The sequence below is a fragment of the Ornithorhynchus anatinus genome, chromosome 19, assembly GCF_004115215.2.
Source record: "Ornithorhynchus anatinus isolate Pmale09 chromosome 19, mOrnAna1.pri.v4, whole genome shotgun sequence".
Classification (NCBI taxonomy): domain Eukaryota; kingdom Metazoa; phylum Chordata; class Mammalia; order Monotremata; family Ornithorhynchidae; genus Ornithorhynchus; species Ornithorhynchus anatinus.
In genome coordinates, this window is record NC_041746.1 from 2,751,024 (window position 1) to 2,776,657 (window position 25,634).

The 25,634-nt window shown below is 49.8% G+C and overlaps 1 protein-coding gene across 1 annotated transcript in view; it reads right to left on the minus strand.

The window, feature by feature from the left end:
• GREM2 (gremlin 2, DAN family BMP antagonist) overlaps positions 1-24,637 on the minus strand; it is a 50,909-nt gene extending 26,272 nt beyond the window's left edge. Inside the window, exon 1 of the mRNA XM_007672445.4 lies at positions 24,385-24,637. The gene's annotated coding sequence lies outside the window, so the exon portion shown is untranslated. The remainder of the gene's footprint in view (positions 1-24,384) is intronic.
• Positions 24,638-25,634: the final 997 nt, after the last annotated feature.

The following is a 25,634-nucleotide window of genomic DNA, read 5'->3' on the forward strand; positions in this document are numbered from 1 at the left end:
CTCCCCGGCCTTGAACGAGTCCTATTGAAGGGGGCCATAATTAGGTAGGCAGGGGAGAGGAGGTAAGAATAATCGTAATTATGGTACGTGTTAAGCGCTTATGATGTGCCAAGCTCTGTACTAAGAACGGGGTAGATACGAGACCCTCGGATGGGACACAGTCCCTATCCCACGTGGGGTTCGTGGTATAAATAGCCTCAGTTAGATCATAGGCACTGTCCATGGTATCTCGGGGGGTATTTCTGAAAAGGAAGCAAGAGAAAATCTTTTGTAAAGCCAATAGACATGTTCTCCGTTCTCTCAGGGTGTTTTTCACTACATACCTGTCAAGCATACGGTAGAATCAATCAGTCAGCCGGTGGTCTTTAATGAGCGCTTATTGTGTGCAGAGCACCAAGCACTTGGGAGAGTACGGTACAACCTGTGTGTTGTGTGACCGTGGGCAGGTCACTTCACTTCTCTGGGCCTCAGTTACCTCATCTGTAAAACGAAGACTAAAGCCGTGAGGCCATGTGGGACTGTGTCCAACCTGCTTCTCTTGTATCTAACCTAGTACATAATCCAGTGCCTGGCGCGTATTAAGCACTTAACAGGTAGAATTTTTTTAAAAAAAAGTACTCTCAGGAGATGTGCTCTGTGAAAAGTACTCTATTAAGTATTTCAGAGGTTCGTCATCCACTCTGATCGTCTAGAACGTGAAGGGGGTTGTTATTTTTTTTCAAAAGCAATCGTTCAATCGTATTTTTTTTTGAGCGTTTACTGTGTGCAGACGTCTCAGACCTTGGGAGAGTGCAGTACAACAGAGTCAGTAGACACATTCCCCGCCCACAGTGAGCTCGCGGTCTAGAGGGGGAGACGGACCTTAGTATAAATATAGAAATTATGGATATGTACATAAGGACTGTGGGGTTGTGGGCAGGGTGAATAAAGGAAGCAGAGCAGGGCAAAGCAGAAAGGAGTGAGAAAAGAGGAAATCAGGGCTGACAGGGAAGGTTCCTCGGTGAATTACACCTTCAGTAAGGCTTTGAATGAGGGGAGAGTAATTGTCTTTCGGATATGAGGAGAGAGGGCTTTCCAGGCCAGAAGTAGGATGTGGGAGAGAGGTCGGCGATGAGAGAGATGAGATCCAGGTACAGTGAGAAGGTTGGCATTAGAGGTGCGAAGTGTGCGGGTTGGGTTTTAGTAGGAGAGTAGAGAAGTGAGGTAGGCGGGGGCGAGGTGATTGAATGCTTTAAAGCCGATGGTAAGTTGCGTCTGTTGGGTGTGGAGTTGGATGGGCTACTACTAGAGGTTCTTGAGGAGTGGGGAGTCGTGGTCTGACTATTTTTGTAGACAAGTGATGGGACCAGCAGAGTGAAGAATGGATTGGAGAGGGAAGAGACAGGAGGCTGGGACGTCAGCAAGGAGGCTGGTAGAGTAATCAGGGCGGGATAGAATAAGTGCCCAGATTAATGTGGCAGTGGTTTGGATGGAGGGGAAGGGGTGGATTTTAGTGATGTCTTGAAGGTCGAGCTGACGGGATTTAGTGATAGATTGACCGTGTGGGTTGAATGCGCAAGAGAATGCAAGGATGACACCCAGGCGATGTGGCTTTCCCAAGATCACACAGCAGACGAGTGGCGGATCCAGGATGAGAACCCAGGTCCTTTGACTCCCAGGCCCGTGCTCTACCCACTAGGCCACCTGCTTCTCAGCCTTCCAACTTCCTCTCCTCCTCTAGCTGGTATGGATTGCCTAAGAACCCGAGATAACAGCCTAGTTATCTCGAAACCCTAAGCTCATTGTGGACAGGGAACGTTTATGTTATATTGTTATATTGTACTCTCTCAAGTTTTTAGTACAGTATGGGGTCAGTAAAAACTATTTAAGGACTGACTGACACGAGATGGAAGGGAATCTTCTCTTACAAAACCCTCCGGTGAAAGAGTCTCCGCAGCCTTCCTCCAGAAACTAACTCGGAATCGTTCTTGAAGGTGCTTGCGGATCCATTTGTAAATAGCGAGGGGAAAGGTAATGTTCCTCAGCTCTCGGGATCAGAGAGGTTAAGCCACTTGACTAAGGGAATTCAGCGGGCACAATTAGAACTAGAGTGGAGATGTTCTGACTCTTGGAACGGAGAAGCGGCTTTGCCTAGTGGATAGGGTACGGGCCCGCTGAGTCAGAAGAACCTGGGTTTTAATCCCGGCTCTGCCACTTGTCTCCTGTGTGAACTTGGGCAGACCGTTTCACTTCTCCTTGCCTCAGTGACCTCATCTGTAAAATGAGGATTAAGACTATGAGCCCCATATGGGACAGGGATTGGGTCCACCCTGATTATCCTTTCATCGACTTCCATGCTTAGTACAGTGCTTGGCACATAGAAGATCCTTAACAGATGTCACCGTTGTTCTAATTATTATCCAGTCGTTCCTGTGCATATATGTACTCCAAACCACCTGAAGCATTTAATAGTAGTAATAATAATGATTATAATAATAATTGGGATATTTCTTAGTTTGTGGACAAGCACTATGCTAAGCAAGGCAGTAGATTTAAGATCTAAATGGTATATTATTATAGTATACATTATATTATTACAATTGTATGGTATAACATTCATATTAACGTCTGCCTCCCCCTCTAGACTATAAGCTCATTACGGGCAGTGAACGAATCTGCTAATTCTGTCGTATTGTACTCTCCCAAGCGCTTAGTACAGTGCTCTGAACATAGAAAGTGCTCAATAAATACCGTTGATTGATTGATTGATAATAATGTTGGTATTTGTTAAGCGCTTACTATGTGCAGAGCACTGTTCTAAGCGCTGGGGTCGATACAGGGTAATCTGGTTGGCCCACGTGAGGCTCACGGTCTTCATCCCCATTTTACGGATGAGGCACAGAGAAGTTGAGTGACTTGGCCACAGTCACACAGCTGACAAGTGGCAGAGCCGGGATTCGGATCCATGACCTCAGACTCCCAAGCCTGGGCTCTTTCCACTGAGCCACGTTACTTCTCACAGACCCTGTTCCGAGTGCGACTCATTTAAAATATACCCTGTTCCTTAAGCATTAACTCCTGTACGTCCTCCCTTGCCTTCTTCCTCCTCTCTGTAAATGATTTCAATTTCTGACATCCTGCTACATTGGAAGACCCTTGAGGTTTCTGGCCTAACAACTCTATTGTACTCTCCCAAGTGCTTAATTCAGTACTCTGCCCAAACTAGGTGCTCAAAAATTTCTCCCGATTGATGGAAACCCCAGGGTAAAAGACTTATCAAATCCCAACTCTTCCGGGGTCAAAGTATCGTGAAATCTTCTCAGAAAGAGTCCGGCCAAAAGAGTTAAGAGATTAATCAAAATCCCCTGAAACCCTGTTTAGCAGCTTCTCTTTTTCCTTAAGCACAAAGCACCAACTAGCCCTCCGAGATTTAGCCGGCCCGATTTAAACCGATTACACTCCGGGGTTTTCAGGCGATATTAACCCTCGGGCTGACGCCGTTTATTTAGGTATCGAATATTTCGGAAAATGGAAAGAATGGAAAGAAAGTCAGGATCCAAGGGGGAAGAAATGAGAGGCAGCATGACCTAGTGGATACAGCACAGACCTGGGAGTCCGAAGGACCTTGGTTCCAAAGCCGGCTCTGCTACCCGACTGCCGCGTGACCTCGGGCAAGTTGCTTCACTTCTCTGTGCCTCGGTTACCTCATCTGTCAAATGGGGATGAAGACTGTGAGCCCCATGTGGGACGGGGTCTGTGTCCTGCTTAGTTCAGTCTCTGGCCCATAGTAAGTGCTTAACAGATACCATTAAAAAAAAAAAGATCAGTGAAAGGGCCCAGCCCAAATCCATTCCCTAAGGCCCTGTGGAGGTGGGTAAGATGAGAGAGGCTCAGGGGGCCTTTCCAGAAACGTGGACGCAAATAGCACGTTCCGGCCGCTGGGCTCCTGGGGTAGAGCCGTGTGAAAATTGCTCAGGGAAGCTCGAAACCACTCGCAAGATCGGGGCCGACCCATCGAAGGTCTATGTGGATTCCCTCAGTGTGGTTGTACCCAGCAAACCGCTCAAAAGCCAGGAATGTCATTATTATTATCATTAGAGAAGCCGCATGGCCTAGTGGAAAGAGTTTGGGGCTGGGAGTCAGAAGACGGTAGTTCTCATCCCGGCTCTGCCAAACATCTGCTGTGTGACCTTGGCAAGTCACTTTGCTTCTCTCTGCCTCAGTTCCCTCATCTGTAAAATGGGGATTAAGACTGTGAGCCCCTTATGGGACAGGCACTGTGTCCAACCTGATTATCTTACATCTACCCCAGTGCTTAGAACAGAGCTTGGCAGATAGTAAGCGCTTAACGAATGCCACAGTTACTATGATTATGATTATCATCATTATATTTGTTGAGAATTTACTCTGTAATTGTGGTATTTGTTAAGTGTTTAACTTTTTGCCCAGCACTGTACTGGGTGCTTGGGTAGATACAAGATCAACAGGGTGGTCACAGTCCCTGTCCCACATGGGGCTCACATTCTAAATAGGAGGGGGAACAGGCATTAAATCTCCATTTTACCGATGAGGGAACTGAGGCACAGAGGAGTTAAACAACTTGCCCAAGGTCCCACAGCAGGTAGATAGCAGAGCCGGGATTAGAACCCACATCCACTGACTCCCGGGCGCTGGCTCTTGGCGCTAGGTCATGCTGCTCCTCTTCATTTGTCTAAGAGGCTGCCGGCCCCATTCTTTTCGTAGTTTTTCTCTCAAAAATAGCCCTGAAGATACAAGGTAATCAGATTATTCATTCATTCGTTCAATCGTATTTATTGAGCGCTTACTGTGTGCAGAGCATTGTACTAAGCACTTGGAGAGTATATACTAAGCGCTTGGAAAGTACAACAATGAGAGAGAAAGAGAGGGAGTGAGAGAGCGAGCCAAGTTTCTTATATCCACTCTACAGATGAGGAAGCTGAAGTCCAGAGTGATTAAGTGATTTACCCTCAGTCACACCGCAGATCTGTGCTAGAGCCAGTCAGGCAGTCAATCCTATTTATTGAGTGCTTACTGTGTGCAGAACACTGCACTAAGCCCTTGGCAGAGTACAACACGACAATGTTATAGACACATTCCCTGCCCACAATGAACTTACAGTCTAGAGGACACTGTCCGTAGACCCCCGTGCTTTTCCCACTGGGACACGCTGCCTTGTTACGTCGCACAATTAATAATGTTGGTATTTGTTAAGCGCTTACTATGTGCAGAGTACAGTTCTAAGCGCTGGGTTAGATACAGGGTAAATAGGTTGTCCCACGTGAGGCTCACAGTCTTCATCCCCATTTAACAGATGAGGTAACTGAGGCACAGAGAAGTTAAGTGACTTGTCAACAGTCACACAGCTGACAAGTGGCAGAGCAGGGATTCGGACCCATGACCTCTGACTCCCAAGCCCGCGCTCTTTCCACTGAGCCACGAATTAAATAGTGCTGAGTATTTCCCTGGGCACGCAGAAGAAAGGGGCAACCTTCACATCATCATCGGTGGTACTTATTGAGCTCTTATTATGTGCAGAGCACTGTACTGAGCGCTTGGGACTTGGAAATGGGTGGAGAGAAGCTGGATGCGCGATCCTCTGTCTTCGCCAGGCTGTGATGGAAACGTTTGACCTATGGCACCTGGCTAGGATGACCTGTAGGTTGAGGAGGTGAAGGTTAGAGTCTAGGCCCCAGTTCGGACATTACAAAACAAATGCGGGGCTGGTGGAGGGGAAGGCCTGAGGGGAACTGTGATAAACTGTGATGAACTTGAAGGACACCGATTGTTTAAGCCAAATTTTATGCCAGGACTTTGAGTCCCCAGCTAAACCCAGAGGAGAACTGAAATTCTGCGTGAATGTTCATTAACCAAAATAAACAGTAGATTGTTTCTCCTTTCTGAAACCTCAGGTTGGAGTGTTTCTCAATCCTTTCCCCGTCCAAGGGTCCGTGTGGTGACTATATGTACTGAAGAATTGCCGTCCCTTTCGCTGGGTTGGCCCAAGGCCCGCAGAGTGGGCTGGTGGGTAAGCTCCCGCATGTTGTCACTGTCTGTAATTCCATGGAGTTGGAGGAGGAGGTGGAGGACGACAAAGAGAAGGAGGAGGAGGAATTCCCTGCAGCAATCCAGTCTACAAATTTCACTCCTCCAACAACATCCTACTCACTATACCTCTTTCTCATCACCCACCCCTTGACCAAGTCCTCCCTCTGGCCTGAAACCCTCTCACGCCATATACTACGGACCGTCACTCTCCCCGCCTTCAAGGCCCTCCTAACACCACATCTCCTCCAAGAGACCTTCCCCGACTATGCCCTCCTTTCCCCTACTCCCTCCCGGTTCGGCGTCACCTGTTCCCCTTGAATCTGTACCCTCTGAACACCCGACATTCACCCCACCCTCAGCCCCGCAGCACTTAGATGCATATCCTTCATTCATTCATTCATTTAAATGTCCGTCTCCCCCTCTAAACTGTGGGCAGGGAAAGTGTCTACCGACTCCGTTGTATTCTTCCAAGTGCTCGGTACATAGCTCCGCCCACACAAAGTGCCCAATAAATACCCTCGGTCGAAGTAGCCGGCAATAGCAGCAGCAGTGGTAATGAGAAAATGTATTACATCGTACTCACCCAAGCACTTAGTACAGCGCTCTGCACAAAGTAAGCGCTCAATAAATATGCTCGATAATCGAATGAATGAATGAATGAAAATCAGGAAATATGACAGGGGTAAGAGAAGAAGTAATATTGCTAATAGCAGTAAATGTAGTTTATTGTACTCTTCCAAGCAACTAGTACAGTGCGCACGGTAAACACTTAATAAATACGACCGATTGATATTAGAAGTAGCAGCGGTAGGGAAAATATAAGTAATTCTATTTTCCGAGCGTCCACTACATGCTTGGCACTGACCTAAGTGCTCAGGAAAGGACGAAAGAAGCAAAAAGAGAGTGAAATTGGCAGACCAAATGCAGCAAAGGGTATCAGAAAGAGGATCTGAAGACCCTGGTTCCAATCCCGGTTCTGCCCCCGAGCTCCTGTGTGACCTTGGCCAAGTCACTTGACCCTTCTGGACCTCAGTTTCCTCATCTGTAAAATGAGGATATGACACCTGCTCTCCCTCCATCTTGGACTGTGAGCCCGATCTGATCATCTCATCTCTATTTCGGTGATTAGCACAGCGCTTGACGTGGTTTTAGCATTTAAGAATTATCGCTATTTAATGATTCTGTAGGTGGGTACAATGAAAACTCGAGAAGATTTGCTATCGCTGACACGATAGCCTACTTTTAGCATAGTCCTTTTCGGAAACAAAGCTAAATGCTTGAAATCAAATCTCATTCTGATTCTGTGGGCGAGTCACTTCACTTCTCTGGGCCTCGGTTACCGCATCTGGAAAATGGGGATGAAGACTGTGAGCCCCACGTGGGATAACCTGATGACCTTGTATGTACCCCAGCGCTTAGAACAGTGCTTGGCACGTAGTAAACGCTTAACAAATACCAAGATTATTCTTATTATTATTGCATAGCAAGCACTTAACAAATACCAACATTATTCTATGTGCCCATCCACCTTCACATCAATCAGAAACGCCTTAGAGCGGTCAATCAGCTGCGTGCCTGAAAGGAGATCAGAGAGAGACAGAGACAGAAAGAGAAACAGAGAGAGACACAGTAATAGAGAGATAAAGGGACAGGTAGTAGGAGAGAGATGGCAAAGAATGACAGATAGACCTTAGACTCCGACTGCCAACTGGCCATTTTAGTTCTTCTGTGACTTTTCTCTTGCTTTTCTACCCTTGTATTAGCAAGCAGATCTAGAGAGAAAACATGTTACTTATTATCCACTCAGTCAACTATCTTTGGCGACCAGGAGCAAATAGATTATGGGCTACAGAAGTACAAGCTGTAATTGGGTTGGATACATTCAAAGCCCTTACAAGGTGAAGCTTAATTGGAAAATCGTTCTAGTCGCCTAGAATCCGATAGCACTCGACTCCTCTTTCCCCGGTGACATCTATTTTTCTAAGATAAGAATGTGCCGAAGAGCTCCCCATTCCACCCGCACCCTGACACCCAACGTGTTGACAGTAGTATCCAGAGCTCTGCCGTTCCCACCGCAAACACTCAATAAATATCCCTTGCTGACGATGATAGATTCCCTTGAACTCATCACTCACTCGCTAATCTTCATCTCTTTAACTGGCGCTTTGAAGGGTTTCCTTAGCGGTTTTCAAACAAGGGCTTTAGAACTTGTAAAACGGTCTGACAGCAGAATGTCACTTGTTTTCACCTTCCTAATCTTTACTCTTTAGACTTCTGAGAACGGACGACGTAGCGGCTCTAATCCCCTCCCCGCGTTAAAAAAGCAACGAAAACTTTAGAATATCTGCTATCGCTGACACGATAGCCTACTTTTAGCGTGGTCCTTTTAGGAAACAAAGCTCAACGCTTGAAATCAAATCTCGTTCCCCTGATTTACCAACTGGGCTTGCCTTCATCTTACTTTTGCACTCTCTCAGATGCAGTAGCTTACAGAATCCATCTCCCGAGCAAAGGACTTTAAAAAGGGACACAGATCAGCAGCAAATAAAGCCTGGTCTCTGCTCTTTCTCTTCTGCTCTGCGTCCTCACGCGGACACGTTACGGTTATGAAAACCTTTCTCTGAGAATCTACCTCGCCGACACTTCAACCCTTCGAAGTAGAACCGATTCCCACATCATTCAATCGGTTACTTTTACCGAGCGCTTCCTGTGTATTAAGCGCTTGAAAGAGGACAATATAGCGTCCTCAGAGGTGGAGGCCGGGGTTTCAAATCCTCACTGCTGCTGGAGTGGACACTGAACCCCTCCCAACATCCATTCCTTTCCCCTCTCCCTCCACCGCCTACCGGACCCTCCGCCTTGCCAGAAGGATGAAGGCCTTGAAAGTGAAAAAAAGGACGGGATCCCTTGTGATCTTTAAAGCTGTCTCCCTGTCTAAGCCTTCCCCTGGCTCAGAGAGGATTGGGATTCCCCTCTGACAGGTGGTGTCAGGAATCAAAGCTCTAATCCCCTGGAGGCCTCTGGGTGTTCGGTTACTTTTCCCTCTCTGTAGGTGGAATCCCTATCTGGGCCATTAGTTTAATGTTTCTCTGTGGAAAAGACCCGGAGAGGGCGGAGAGGGCGTTGGGATTTCCAAGACTCCTGCAGGGAATTATTTATAGCTCAGGGAGACTTCTCCCTCAAGCTAGGAGGAGCGGGACAAGAGCCGTTGGGATGGTGTAGCAGATAGTTCCACCTTTATACAATAAACTCCTTTTCCTCCTGGTCCCTGGGTGTATGTTACATAATGATAATAACGTGGTATTTGCTAAGCTCTTATTATGTGTTAAGCACGATATTGAGCGCTTGGGGAGATCCAAGATAATCAGGTCCCACATGGGGATCACAGTCTAAGTAGGAGGGAGAACAGGGATTGAAGCCCCTATTTGCAGATGAGGAAACTGAGGGACAGAGAGGATAAGATTCTTTTGACACTGTCTATACCCTAAGATCTATTCCCTTTGGACATTTGACATCTGCCCCAATCCTACGGCACTTACCAACATATCTTTAAAGTATATGTAATAAATCACTTTTTATGCGCATTCGTGTCCGTCTCCCATTCTGGACGGTAAGTTCGTTACGGGGAAGGAAACGTGTCTGCTAATTCTGTGGTACTCTCCCGAGCTCTTGTAGTTCAGCGCTCTGTACATAGTGAGCGCTGGGTAAATGCCACGGGTCGACTGATAGGAGTAGGTGGGATTCAAATGACTAAGTTCATGGCAGAATAAGGCCTTGGCTACATTACTGAGTAGCGCCTCATTTCCAAGATGCTGAAGGAATAAATCTGGAGAATGTCAGCGGATTCCAGCTAACTTCAATCCATCAATCGATCGACCGTATTGATGGAGAGTTTCCTGCGTGCAGAGCACTGTACTAAGCACTGGGGAGAGTATACCAGAACAATGTAACAGACACATTCCCTGCTCACAACTCTGTGGCAAAATGAGCTGCAGGGAACGGGTCTACTTATTGTCTTACTGTACTCTCCCAAGTGCTTAATACAGTGCTCGGCACAGAGTGAGCGCTCAATAATCATGATTGAATCAATGAAGGAATGAATGAGGCCTTGGCTAAGACATGTATTTCTGAGCAGTACCTCATTTCCAAGATGCTGAAGGAATAAATCTGGAGAATATAGCCCGATCCCACTAGCTAACTTCAAATAATCGACCAGTCATATTGACTGAGAGCTCACTGTGTGCAGAGCACTTTACTAAGCACTTGGGAGAGTACAAAAGAGCAATATAATAGACACATTCCCTGCCCACAACTTCGTGACCCAACGAGGCTTTGGCTAAAAAATATATTACTGCGAGGTGCCTCGTTTCCAAAATGCTGAAGGAATAAATCTGGAGGATATTGGCATAGAAAATCAATTAAGGAAACAACCAAACAGTCCAGAAGGGAAAGACCATTTTGGGTCCAAGTGATCAATCCAAGACCAAGGCAGAGTTCCCATTTTTTGTCTTGTCCTCTTTAGATGTGAGAGAGAGAGAGACCCACAGAGCCTCCTGGGATATCTCCGATGATACAGGCGAAGGAGATTCATGGTTCCAGAGAGAATCCCGCTATTCGCCCAACAGCCCCCCGAACTCGTCTATCTCTTCGCCGACCTCTGGCTCACATCCTCTGGCCTGGAACATCCTATATCCGACCGATCATCGCTCTCCCCACATTCAAAGCCTTATTACAGGTACCTCTTCTCCAAGAGGCCTTCCCCGACTAGGCCCTCATTTCCTCTTCTCGCCCGCCCTTCGGCGTTGCCCTTATACTTGGATTTCCACCCTTTATTCACCCCTCCCTCAGCCCCACAGCCTCTAAGTCCATGTCCCTCATTTATTTATTCATATTAATGTCTGTCTTCCCCTCTAGACTGCAAGTTGGCTGTGGGCAAGGAACGTCGTGTACCAACTCCATTCAACTCTCCCAAGTGCTTAATACAGTGCTCTGCACACAGTAGGTGCTCAGTAAATACCACTGATTGTTTGACTGATTGATCATGGTCTCTAGGAAATGCTCCCTATGTGATGAAAGGAATTTGCTAAGTGATGGAGTGATTCAGATAAAAAGAAAAGTGTCTCTGCCCCGTATGACTCACAGTCAAAGAGGCAGCTAGAGCAGATACCTTATCACCAATTCATAGATGAGGAAACTGAGGGTCAGGGAGATTAAGTGATGCAGAAATCCAGTGGGGCGAGAACCAAGGTATCCTGACTCCTCGGTCTGTCAGTCAATCGTATTTATTGAGCGCTTACTCTGTGCAGAGCACTGTATTGAGCGTTTGGGAGAAGACACTAGAACAGTAAAATAAATACATTCCCTGCCCGAGGCGACTCTACTTTTTCCGCTCAGCAACGCTGCCACACGTTTGGTAGAAATGGATTTGAGGTGAAACATAAAATCATAGAAAATCACAGAAAACGGCTGCGAAGAGAAAAACAGGTAACCACTCTCCATTTAGCAGATGAGGGAACTGAGGCGCAGAGAAGTTAAGCGACTTGCCCAAGAGCACACAGCAAACAAGTGGCGGAGGAAACGGTGGATTGACAGGCCACCTTTGCATTCCGTCGAAAGGGGTGGGTTTGGTTGAATGACCTCAGTAGCGCGTCAACCGAAAAAATGATTTCAGCGCTCGAAGGTTAACATTTTCCTTAAGGCAGCGTGAGAGGTTCATTCGAAACCAAAAAAATCACATGAAGCTGAGTTTGTTTGCTGGAACCAGCGTGATGCCATTGGCCAAGGCCCTTCTTCACCTTAATTTGCCCTCCGCCTTGAACTTGGAAATCACTCAGGCTTTCTTCTCCAGATAGATTCAAATGATTTCTGACTGAATTTCCCGGTTTCGTTTGGGTATGGTAATAAATCCTCATTCTGACAGCGGGTCACATGTCCCATCCTAACTTCCTGTTCTGGTTTCAGACAAAGCCACAAACCCACTGAGATTCATGGCTCTGGTTTGGTTGGGTTACAAAACGTTTCTAAAGAAACCATGAAACCGCACGACAAACCTATAGCCAGTGAGGCTGCCAACCATTCCTGATTGACCTAGTTAGAACGGTAATGAAAACATGTATCATGGAGGGGAAATCCACCAAAGGAGCCTTGTCAAGCTGAAATAGAGGATTTCTTCGCCTTAACTCTTTGTCGGGATCAGAATGGATTTATAGGACGGGAAGTGTGCCGCAGGACAAATGGAGAGTTCTCTTTTTTCCTCCCTTCCTCAACAGCCTTAGCTTGCCCACGTGCAATTCAGAGACAGTTTAACTCCGGGGCACTGAAACTCGGACCTGAAATCGTTGACTGTCTGTTCCGAGTCCCATACTGTCCGGCGCAAAGCAGTTCCAATTAGAGCCAGAGAGACTTGGGATGAATTTATGGCGGCTGACGGGCCGCATGGGGTACGCTTTCCTCGGAAAAGCAAAACGCTTGTAATAATTACTGATAAGAGGCATCGTACCCTTCCCGCTGGCCCCATCTCAGCTTCTAGGCCGTTGTTCTCCAAAGTCCTCGTTTTTCCAAGCTAATTATCCTTTGCCTCTATTCCCCAAACCGGCTCATAAGCGAGCCCCTAACTAGTTCAAAACGGTCCCTTCCTATTCTCCTCTTCAGATCCGCTCAGCCCTGGAAGCTCTCTCGTAAGCGAGCTTTAAAAATATTCCCGGGAGCATCAGCATCCAAATAAAAAGAGGGGTTTTTCCCCTCCCACTCCTAAAATCTTACATGGATTGAGCCAGGTTAGAAGTGAAGTTGTCGCAACTCATTTCAACGGAGAGACGTTCTGAAATGAAAAACATGTTTCTTCTGTCATGTGTCATATGACCAAGAAAATAGAAGGGGAAAAAAAAAGGAAATCTTAGTATGTTCCTAATTTAGATTCCTCTTCTTCTTTACTATAAACACAACTTTCTCCAACAGTGACACACAAACAAATATATTGGATGGTCCTCGAGTACTGAGGAAACGCCTTTAGGTGTGGTTAACGCTGCCGGGAGGATGCTGGTGACTGGAGTCAGTGGACCCGGCACCACTCGAGGGGAAGTTGAGGATAGCGTTGGTGGCTTGAGTGGGGCCACAGTGAGCTTCAGGGCTGGATATGTTCCAGAGATGAAATATGGCACCTCCACTTGTCTTCAGTATGACCTTGGGCAAGTCACTTCACTTCTCTGTTCCTCAGGGACCTCATCAGTAAAATGGGGATTGAGACTGTGAGCCCCACGTGGGACACCCTGTTTACCTTGTATCTACCCCAGCGCTTAGAACAGTGCTTGGCACATAGTGAGCGCTTAACAAATACCATCATCATTATAATTACTTGACACAGATTAAGCACTTAGCCAATACCTCAAGAATAATAATGATACGATGCAGCAGAGTTGGGAGACAGATACATTTTACAGTATAAGCATGAACAAGATAGATACTTTCAATTCTCCACGTGACCTTTATTTATTTTTATTAAGGCCTGTCGCCTATTCTAGAACGTAAACTCTGTAAGGGCGGAAAACATGTTAATCAACTCGGTTACACTGTACTCTCCCTAGCACTTGGCACAGTGCTCTGCACACAGTACTCAGTATTAACCGTTGGTTGATTGATGGATTTTCATAGTGTTGGGCAAAAAGCCTTAAGATTTTCAGGATTTTTATTTTAGAGCAGCCACATCTTTTTTAAGATATTTATCAAGCACTCACTATGTACCAGGCACTGTTCTAAGTGCTGGGGTAGATACCAGCTAATCAGGTTGGACGCCATCCCCGTATCACACGGGGCTCAAAGTCTTAATCCCCATTGTACAGATCAGGTAATTGAGGCACATAGAAGTGATTTGCCCAAAGTCACACAGAGGGCATGGGGTAGATCTGGGATTAGAACCCACGTCCTTCTGAGTCCTAGGCCCATGCTCTATCCACTAGGCAACACCGCTTCTCCCCCCATCACTTATCACCCTATTCCTTATCAATCCATTCGGTCTATCACATTTAGTGATGGATTTTGAAATGGATAAGATTTCTGTGGCTTCTACCGTCGTCGAGGTCTCGGAGATATTCTGTTGTGTGGACATAGACTACCCCCATTCTCCCTCCCAACTTCTATCCATCCATCCATCCACCCACCGCCATCCATTCACATACCCATCTACTCAGCCATTCATCCATCCAACCATCCATCCATCCTCCTCTCAACATGATAAATAATAATATTTATGATATTTGTAAAGTTCCTACTATATGCCAAGCACATATTTATGCGGGAGAGATACAAGTTAATCGGGTCGGACTTAACCCCGTCCCACGTGGGTCTCACCGTCTAAATGCGTGTATACGCCCACCTGTCTTCATCCATCCATCCGTCGTCCTATTCGTCCGCTTTCCTCTCCATCTATCTTCCTTCATTTATCTACCAACAACCATCGATCCACTCAGCTATCCACCCATTCATCTAGCAAGCTACCACCATGTTGGATTCTTGGGTTGCCAAGGCAAGAAGTCTCTCACGTCCATGCTCCTCTCCCCGGTTTCTGCCCGAGAAGGCAGAAACGTTCCTCCCTCGAACCCAGCACTCCCCCGAACCCGTCCCGCCTTCCCCCCCACCTCGATCATCTTCATCCACCCACACAGCAGCATGGAAGCAGCACGGTGTAAAGGATAGAGCATGGGCCTGGGAATCAGAAGGTCATGGGTTCTAATCTTGTCGGCTGGGTGGCCTTGGGCAAGTCACTTAACTTCTCTGAGCCTCAGTTCCCTCTTCTGTAAAATGGGGATTGAGACTGTGAGCCCCATGTGGGACATGGACTGTGTCCAACCTGATTTCCTTGTATCCACCCCAGCCCTTAGTACAGTGTGTGGCACATAGGAAACGCTTAACATATGAATAGCGGTAGCATTTCTGATGGGCAAACATTTTCATCTGTGTCTACCTCTGCAGAAGTATGTGCCTGCATGCCTGTCGCCATATGTCTCCCCGTTGTCTGTCTGCATGTGCGGAGCCGTGCTGCCAGTGTGTTTATATGTATTCATATATTTCCAGTGTTTGTGCCTCTATTCCTATGTCGAATGATTTGCTGCGATTTATTTCAGTGATTCCCTGGTTGTGTGTCTATATGTATGTGTCTGTGGGAGGTTTGGGATCGTTTGTGTACGAATTGTGTGTGCCTGTGTGTGCGAGTCTGTGTGTGAACGTGATTCCCACACAAAGCCTGGGTGATTTTTTTTTTTTTGCTAATTTGATAATAAAGAGGTAAACAAGGACGCTTTTGACCTCATCGTTAATCGAACTTCAATTCTCCTGCCTCGTGTCACGTAGTTGTACCCAAATTTAGCAAAGCAAACATTTGGTAATCTCGTTCCGTGCACTTGGGGAAAAAAATACCCGGGCTATGTACGACCTTTGGCTACGCGCTCTCTCCATCTCGTTACTGGCCAGTGCACAAGTGAATGAGGAGGAGCCTGTTACCCCCTCCCCCTGCGAGCCTGTCCGAGCCCAACGTGGACCCCGAGATCCACACCACATCGCTTCCGCTTTCCTTCCCTTCTCCAGCATCCATTTCCCAAGAGAGGAAACCTCGGTGACTCCGACAGAATCCTGAGAGCTTTGTTTAAATCCCGGGCTACAGTTGAGAATTTGGAGACCCGAGGCATTCGTCACAGAGTTTGGCACATAATAAGCGCTTAAAAAAATCCATTAGTATTATAAGAATGAAAAATAATCTATTCACTTATATTAATGTCTATCTCCCCCTCTGGACTGTAAGCTCACTGTGGGCAGGGAGTATGTCTGTTTATTGTTCTACTGTACTCTCCCAAGCACTTAATACAGTGTTTTGCAGACAGTAAGTGCTCAGTAAATACAACTGGATGATTGAAGGAACGAAAGAGCAATAATAATAATTACAGTACTTGTTAAGCCCTTATTATGGGCCAAACACTCTACTAAAGCGTTGGGGTAGATCCAAGATAAGCAGGTTGGACCCAGGCTCTGTCCCTCATGGGGACGGAGTAGGAGGGAATGGGATTTAATATCCCATTTAGAGAAGCAGCCTGGCTCGGTGGAAGGAGCCCGGGCTTGGGAGTCAGCGGTCATGGGTTCTAATCCCGGGTCCGCCACTTGTCATCTGGGTGACTTTGGGCAAGTCACTTAACTTCTCTGGGCCTCGGTTCCCTCATCCGTAAAATGGGGATGAAGTCTGGGAGCCCTCTGTGGGACACCCTAATTACCTTGTACTGCCCCAGCGCTTAGAACAGTGCTTTGCACATAGTAAGCGCTTAACAAATACCAACACTATTTAATATCCGTATTACAAACGAGGAGACCGAGGGACATGAAGCCTTAAAGTGACTCATCGAGGCCCCCGCAGAAGGTGACAGCTGAGAAGAGCGAAGCCTTCGGGCCAATCGCCGCTCCAAGGAGAGTCTGCGACGGCACCCGGCCGACTCGGGAGACAGCCAGAGTCCTAATTTATCATGCCCACGGCCCATCGAACGTCTCAGCCACACCCGCACGCATGGAAAAGATTTCGCCCACTGAGTCATCTTCAGACCCTGAAAGACAGCACGCTTATAAATAGCTGCCCTTTGAGGTTCCAAGATGGCTTTACTGACAGCGAGATCTCGTCCATATGTACGAGCGGGACGGAAGAAACTGAACCGTCCGCCTTCACACGGTGTACCCGACCGATTGTCTTCCGCTGCCTCACGGCAGCTGAGAAGCCACGTGGGCTAGGGGGTAGAGCCCGGGCCTGGGAGTCAGAAGGCTCCTAATCCCGGCTCCGCCACCCGTCTGCTGGGTGACCTTGGGTAAGTCGCTTCACTTCCCTGGGCCTCGGTCTGTAAAATGGGGACGGATGATGACGGGATCTAAGCGCTGGGGGAGAATCAGGGAAATCAGGTTGTCCCACGTGGGGTTGACAGTCTTAATCCCCATTTTACAGATGAGGTAACCGAGGCACAGAGAAGGGAAGCGGCTTGCCCAAGGTCACGCAGCAGACGAGCGGCGGAGCCGGGATTAGAACCCGTGTCTTCTGACTCCTAAACCCGCGCTCTTCCCGTTAGGCCACACTGCTTCTCACTAGGCCGCGATGTGAGCCCCATCTGTGGTAGGGTCGGTGTCCAACCTGATTAGCTTGGATCTACCCAGTGCTTAGTACAGTGCCCGGCACATAGTAGGTACTTAACAGTTACCATTAAAAAAATGTGTGTGGCTTCCCTATGCGTCTTCTTGAGGGACTGTGTGGCCTAGTGGAGAGAGCCCAGAACCAGGAGTTAGGAGACCCAGGTTATAATCCCCGCTCTGCCATTTGCCTGCTGTGTGACCGTGGGCAAGTCACTTGGTCTCTCTGTGCTCTCCCAAGCCCTTAGTAAACGCTTAACGGTTACCGCAATTATTATGATTGAGTTATTTTGGGAAGGCCTCCCGGAGGAGGCCGGATTTCAGAAATTCAGACTCAAAGCAGAGGTGGCCTGAAGGGCAGAGTTGGCATCCAGTGGAATCCCACCCAGAGGCACCCCCATGCCCACCACGTGCCACTGTAATGAAATGTCTCCCCTGGCATCAGACGCATGGTACAAAGGTGGTGAAAACTTGCTCGCTTATCGCGGCCGATAAGATGAGACTCCTCCCACGCGTCACAGTCCCAGGACGAGCGGCGGTGGAACAGTATTCAGTAATTATTATAATGATTGTGCTATTTGTTATGCTCCATGTGCCGGGCACTGAACTAAGACCTGACCGAGTCTCTGTCCCACGTGGGGCTCACGGTCTCAATCCCCATTTTACGGATGAGATAACTGAGGCACAGAGAAGTGAGGTGACCTGCCCATTATCTCACACAGCGAAGCGGCAGAGCCGGGAATAGAACCCATGGCCTATCCATTACACCGTGCGGCTTCTTATAAGCTGTATTCCCAACGCAGATGCTGTTTGCCCAAGACAGAGTCAACTTAGCATTTTACGAGGGCAAATCAAGCGTTCTCCTCTTCCTCACTGGGTAAATAAAGCGTAGGTGAGGAGGGATTCAGCTTGGCACCCCCGAGGGAACGAGGGCCCTTCGTGGGCACGGCCGGAAATTTGGCATCACGTACCCGGATAAACGCTTTCCTCCAGGGACCACAGGTCACCCACCCCCCACCCCCCGCCCTCCTCAAGGCTCATCCCTGGGTTTTCTCTGCCCATAAATGGTGCCTTGGGACTCTTGGCCCTGAGGAAAATTGTTCTGGGAGGGTTACTTTATGGATTCAGAAGAATGTTCTTTCACTTTTCCTCTCAATCGGGTGGGTTCCTTCCTAGGAATGGGAGAACGGCCGGCCTCCAGATGGGAAGGTGGGCCGGAGGAGAAAGAGGGTGAGACCCGGGGGGGGGGGGGGGTGGCTGCCAGGGAAGGGGAGAGCAGATGAGGAGGGGTAAGAAATCTGCTGCTGCGTGCCAGCGATACTGGCGGAATAATAACGGCGGTATTCGGTAAGCTCTTACTGTGTGCCGAGCACTGTTCTAAGCGCTGGAGGAGATACACGGTCATCGGGTTGTCCCACCTGGGGCTCTCAGTCTTCATCCCCATTTTACAGATGAGGCCCAGAGAAGTGAAGTGATTCGCCCCAAGTCACACAGCTGACGAGCGACGGAGCCGGGATTAGACCCCGCGACCTCTGACTCCCAAACCCGGGCTCTTTCCACTGAGCCTCGCTGCTTCTCAGGGTGGCGGAAGTCACGACGGGGGCGGGGAAAGGTGGGACAAGGGTTGTGGAATCCCCGAGGAGGGTCCGTGGTGAGGGGCTGGGCTGAAGAGGGGGCAGTGGGAGCTGAGAAGGAAGAGTCTGGGGCGGTGGTGGAATTCCGTGGAAAAAGCCGGGCTAGAACATTTGCGCGAAAGAGAGAGCGGGTTCTGAGGCCTCGTCCTCACGATGATTCCCCAAATCCTCCCCTTCCTGACCCGCTGCTGCCCTTCCGCCTTGGTCAGTCAGTTGTATTTATTGAGCACTTACTGTGTGCAGAGCACCGGACCGAGCACGTGGAAGGGTAAAATGGAAAAATGCAACAGACGTGTTCCCTGCCCACCGTGAGCTTACAGGCTACAGGGCGAGTTCACGAGAAACTCCTTTGAGCATCCAAACATGATGGGAAAATCCTCCACCAACCGGAGTGAATGGATTTCCATGGATTCCTCTCTCCCGAGCGAGTTATCGTTCCCGGAAAGTAATCCTGCAAAGGGAGGGGAGCCTGCCATTTCCCCTCTTGACCAGGTACCGGGCAGTGGAATCACAACAGGAAAATGGAAATCCTGGATTCCTCAAAGCTGTTGCTAAATCTGTCTTTGGCATCGCTCTCTCTCACCCTTTGGACTGTAAACTTGTTGTGGGCAGGGAATGTGCCCGTTACATTGTTCTCTTGTACTCTCCCAAGCGCTTAGTACAGTGCTCTGCACACGCTGAGAGCTCAGCAATTACGACTGACTGGCCCCTGCCCTCGCCTTGTCCCTGGGGTCACGACCCAGGCCACGCTCCCTCTCCCTGATGGAATTAGGAGGAGAAATCTGAGCTCCAGGGAATTCCAGGGAGAATAGAAGATAATGTCAGGTTTCAGTCAATCACGCAGTCGGATCGGAGGGATTTATTGAGTGCTTACAGCGGGTAGAGCTCTGTACTAAGCAAACGGGAGTGTTTAAGACAGAGTTCATGGACACAGTCCCTCCCCATCATGAGCTTAAAGGCTGAGGAGGAAGACAGAGATGTGGACAGGGAATGTGTCCGTTTATTGTTGTCTTGTACTCTCCCAAGCGCTTAGTACAGTGCTCTTCATGCAGTAAGGGCTCAAGAAATACGAGTAGATGAATAAATGAATGAGTTATAGATATGAACATAAATGCTATGGGGCTGAGGGTGGGGTGAATGCCAAGCGCCTAGAAGACTCAGAAGGGAGAGAGAGTCAGAGCACATAATCATGGAAGGCCTCTTGGAAGAGGTGTAGCCCACGGCTTAGTGGGAAAAGCACGGGTTTGGTTCTAATTCTGTGTGACCTTGGGCTAGGCGCTTAACTTCTCTGTGTCTCAGTGACCTCATCTGTAAAATGGGGACTAAGACTGTGAGCCCCACGGGGGACAACCTGATCACCTAGTAATAATAACGTCGGTATTTGTTAAGCGCTTACTACGAGCAGAGCACTGTTCTAAGCGCTGGGGTAGATACAGGGGAATCAGGTCGTCCCACGTGAGGCTCACAATCCTAATCCCCATTTTACAGGTGAGGTAACGGAGGCACAGAGAAGTTAAGTGACCTGCCCACAGTCACACAGCTGACGAGTGGCAGAGCCGGGATTCAAACCCATGACCTCTGACTCCCAAGCCCGAGCTCTTTCCACTGAGCCACGCAGTAATAATGTTGGTATTTGTTAAGCGCTGACTATGTGCCGAGCACTGTTCTAAGCGCTGGGGTAGATGCAGGGTAATCGGGTTGTCCCACGTGAGGCTCACGGTTAATCCCCATTTTACAGATGAGATAACTGGGGCACAGAGAAGCGAAGTGACTCGCCCACAGTCACACAGCTGACGAGGGGCAGAGCCGGGAATCGAACCCATGTCCTCTGACTCCGAAGCCCAGGCTCTTTCCACTGAGCCACGTAGTATCCTCCCCAGCGCTTAGAACAGTGCCTGGCACATAGTAAGCGCTTAACAAATACCACCGTTATTAATATTAAGGTGGGGAGAGTGGCGGTCTGGTCTATGAGAAGGAGGAGGGAACAATGATACCAACAGACAATAACAAATACCAACATCGTTATCATCATTATGAGAGGGAGGACGTGGAAAAAGGGTTGGAGCGCTTAGTACAGCGCTCTGCACACGGTAAGCGCTCGATACATACGATTGAATGAATGAGATCAAGAGTTTAGTACAGTGCTCTGCCCACAGCAAGCACTCAATAAATCTGACTGTTGCGGGGACAGCGGCTGGCTCTAGAGGAGCAAAGCGCAGTAGACGTGGGAGGTGAGGCGGGAGGGGACCATCCGAATGAGCGTCTTCCAGCCGAGTCACTTAATTCACTCAACCGCATTTCCCGGGCGCTCGCCGTGTGCAGAGCGCTGTCCTCGGCGCTTGGGAGGGGACAACAGAAGAAAAAGCAGGCCCAATTCCCGGCCCACGACCAGCGGGTAAGGAGTGCTATTTGAGGAGGAGGAAAGGCTGCTTTTCTCACAGCCGTCTGGATGCTCAAGGGTTCTCGAGGGCTTGGTAGTGGCGATCGCGGCCGGGACGTAGGATTTTTCCCTCCTCCTTCCAGTGACCAACAGGAAAAGATTGTCGTGGCCGATTTAGGGGCTGAATTTCAGATCTGCGAATACTGCCCTCTACTGTCCCGTGCCCTCATCCCATCGCCTTTACCAAGGACTCCGTGTTGGACGCCGACCCTGAGTTCGATCGATCGCATTTATGGGGCGCTTACGGTAAGAGAGCACTGTACTAAACGCTCGGGAGGGTAACAGGGAATCTTCTAAGCCAGCCTTCCCCGAAGCTGACTTTTTCGACCTCTTTAAACCTCGGGCCTCAGACCCAAAGCCCCGGGGATACGGATCTTCATTCCGGCAACGGACCAGGCGCCTTCCGACCCCCCTCCGCCAACGCTCGGACGCTCCCTGGCCTCCCCGGGTGGGCGCTGGCCGGCTCTCCCCCGGGTTCCGATGGTCAGGCTAGACCTGGACGGCGAGGCCTCGGCCAACGCCCGCGGCCGGCCCTTCCCGACCGCGAGGACGGAAATCCCGAACGGAAGCGTAATCGACCGGCGTCGGGAGCCGCGCCGATCTACGACGCGGAGAACGTCGAGAGCGAGAAGGATTTTTTCACGGGATCGTTCGAAATGGCGGGGGCCCCGTCTCTACGGAGAACCGAACGCGTCTCGAAGCCTCCCGAAAGGGCCGACCCTCAACTTTGACAGAGGCAGAACTCCCACACTGGGGCAGGAGGAGGGTAGGTGGATCCAAACCGAGCTGATTAATAGAAGCGCCGTGCAAATAGTTGCCGGCGGCGAGGATGGCCCATTTTCAAGACGGAGCCAACCGAGACCGAGAAGGTTTGGGATCTGTGCCAAGTCAGCCAGGCACGATCGGGACCAGAAAACTGAAGCCAAAATGAGCCCTCTGTCAACCAAACGATCAATCGTATTTATTGAGCTATTACTATTTGCAGAGCCCTGAATTAAGCACTTGGGAGAGTACAGTATGACAGATTTGACAGGCACGTTCTCTTTTCCATTAGCTCAGGATCCAGATGCAATTCCTGTCACACCTCTCCTAGCTGAGACTCTTGAAACTAGTTTCTCCCAACATCCTTCCGGGAAAGAAGACCCAAGCGTAGAGAAAATGCGGCTCAAATATTGTCCTGCCTTGCACGTCCCTTTGAAGAGATCAATGGCTCCTCCCGGCCTAATTTGACTCCGGGCCTTGACCTCATCTCTTTTCTGCCGATAGACCGTCCCGGCCCGAAACTTGCCAGTTCGCAAGTTACCCACCCCTGGATAAGGATCCGTTATTGTCCCAACAAATCCGAGTGGGAAAGCTGAGGGAGGAGACGTTTATTTTGGAGTCGCTTTGAAGGACGGTATATAATATTATTCAAACTTTATCTCGCCGGGAAGCCCAGGACAGCTGAAAGGCCATAAAAAGCAGCTGTAGAAAAGCCAGCGAGAAAAGGAAAGAGAGGTAGAAAACCCTCCTCCCTCATTTTTGGTCCATCCTTGCCATTTAGAATGAACTTTAGTTGGCGAGAGTTAAGGCTGCATTTCCTCAGATGTGAAACCGTCTTCTTTGGGGGGGAGTTTTTTTTTTTCGTCGCATATTTTCCTTCTGATGCATGTGGGGAAAAAAATCACTCCCCGGATCACGTCTCTGAGCTAATTCAATGAGTGCAAAGGAGATGGGGGCCGGTTTCCCCATCTATATCGGGGTACATAAGGACCCCTGCGACGAAACTCCAGGCCCGCGGGGTTTCGGGAGAGGGGCCGTCGCGAAGACAGGCTCAGGGGCTTCTTTGCAAAGGATAAACACAGACGCGTCTCTCTGCGTCCTCTATCTGGTCTAGCTGATATCGCGACCAGGGTTCACATCCCGGAGGGCTCCAAGAGGCTCCATCGGGAATCTCCCCCCGCAGACAAAACAGATCTTGGGGATGCGACCTCCTCCCGGGCATCCGGGTCAGGCGGCCTCGGCACACGGAGGGTATATCAATCGACTCGCTCCCGCACCTGCTGCCGGTTCTCCCTCCCGGCTAAAATGGGCCTGGATTTTTAAGGCGGCAGCTTCTCCGGGCGGGAGGGGACGCTCCCGCCGGAGATTCCAGCCGGCGGGAACCGGGACCGTCCGTCGACAATCGGGCGTCGGACGGGATTTCGAAGGACGGTAGGGTCTACCGTCCTCTGCCTAAAGCTGGGCTGTGTGGATCTCGTTCTGGGGTCTTCCGTGTATCCCGGGGAAGCCCGGGGAGGCCAGGTTATGTAAGTACCGTCCCAGAGCCGAACGGGAACTCGGAGTGCCCCGGCTTTCCGGACGAGGCCGGGGAAGGCCTGGATGATCCCGCTGGCCCGATGGAGCCTTACATCGGCACCGTACAGCTCATCCCGTTCCCAACTCGGATCCACCAGGACGGCAGCTGCCAGAAGGACTGGGATGCGGGCTTGGCAACTGAAAATCCATCCTCAGCCCAAACCCAAAATGAACAAAAGGGCCATCTGAGCCCAGAGAGGGTCCACAGGCCTGCCCCCCGACCCCCTCCCCATCAATCTCCAGAGGGAAAAGGAAGTAGTATTTTGCTCCTGGCACATCCTAACATATTGTTCGAATCAAAATCAAGCCCAAGTCCATCCCGCTTCTTCAGCTATCAGCGGCGTGCCTCGGCTCTGACGCTGATTTGAGGCGAAAGGGGGAGCGACCGAATTTAGATTCCGGTGGAAAATATTAGAGGATTATTTTCCCAGCTGTCAGATGGCTCTTTGCTTCCAATTACAGGTAATTAAAATGGAGGCACCGAAACGTCGCCTAACGAACGGCTCGATGGGCTTCGCGAAACAGGCGCTGCCCGGTCTGAATATTCGCTCCGATTCTCCCACGCTGAGCGTTCTTTCGGCGAAGGAACCCCTGCCCTAGAAATCCGGGGGGGACGGGGGCCTCACAGGGCACAGTCGAGAAGGTGGGTACCCTCTGTCTCTGTCTAAGGGACTAGTTTCATTTTACTTTCCAAAGCCAGCGGAGGGTGAGCGGCTGCCTTAAGGCCCGGGGAGATCAGAAATCACACCCCCGTTGGATTAAGAGGGATAAATTCCATACCTGCGGTGACGCTCCCGTGCTCTCTCGCCCTCGGCGTCTGTCTCCCCGGCCTCTCCCGCTCTCGTCCGTGGGTTATATAGTCCAATGCAACGGCTTGAGCTCCAGCCTCTCCACTTTCAACCCCCTCAGCCAAGCTAGGCTTAAATTCCCCACCAAGAGCAACAGCGCGGCGTGGCCGCTTCGCTACGGATGTGAAAGGAGGACTGACGATTTTAGGTCTGACTGCTCTCAGTCCCCGCACGGGGATATTATCGCAGGCTAGGTTTTCTATTGGCTCCGTTCGTCAAACAAATCACACCCGTCAACCTCCCCCCACCCACCCCCCGCCTTCTCTGTTTCACTCAGCGCTTGGTTCTCAAATATTACAGCCACACACACTCCGGCTTCTAGCAACGATCCCCCTTTCCTCCATCCGGCTGTCGGTTTAGAAGCCCGCGGACGGCGATTTTTTTTTTTTTAAGAAGACTTCCAAGGCAGAATCCTTGTTTATGCACAGACTTCTTCCCGCAGAAACCTTCCCCGCTCTGATCTTCTTCCTCCTTTTGTTGACGGGCTTGCAATGCTAAGAATGCAGAAGCCGGGATCGCTCTGACATTCACACGCGTGGGGCTCCCTTTGGTTCTGCACAATCGAGGCTAGTGAAATTAAAAGCACGCGGACTCTAACGAGCGGAGGGAGGTCGCCTAGTAAAATCTCCAATTAAGTCAGCACCGTCTGGGTTTTCGTTGTTGTCGTTTATGGGACCCGGAAAGTTCCGAGGCCGAATCGACCTAGCGATTTCCAAGGAAGGAAAAAGAGGACCGGGGAGGTCTCACAGCCTCCCCCCACTGCATTGGCTCCGTCCGCTTCATCAGAGCGAGGAGGGCGGTGCCCGATTTTATTCTCCCCTTCCGATCAATCGATCCTTCGATCGATGGTATCTTTCAGTCCATCGGTCAACGGGACGGATGGGGGGCTCGCTCGGCGCGGAGCACTGTACGAAGCTCTTGGGAGAGTACGACAGAGGACGTGTATAGTGCGTGGGTCAGGACGGGGCAGCGGTCCTGCCTCAGTCCTCGTGGGGATTTAAGGAACGGGCTGCCGGGAACATTGGGGTCAATCGATCCATCGAGAGCATTGATCGGACACCGGCTGCGGGCAGAGCGCTGCGCTGAGCGCTTGGGAGAGTGCAACAGAATGAGTAGACGTGCTCCCTGCCTTCAAGGAGCTTACAGCCGACTCTGTGCAAAGCGCCTTGCCAAGCGTTGGGG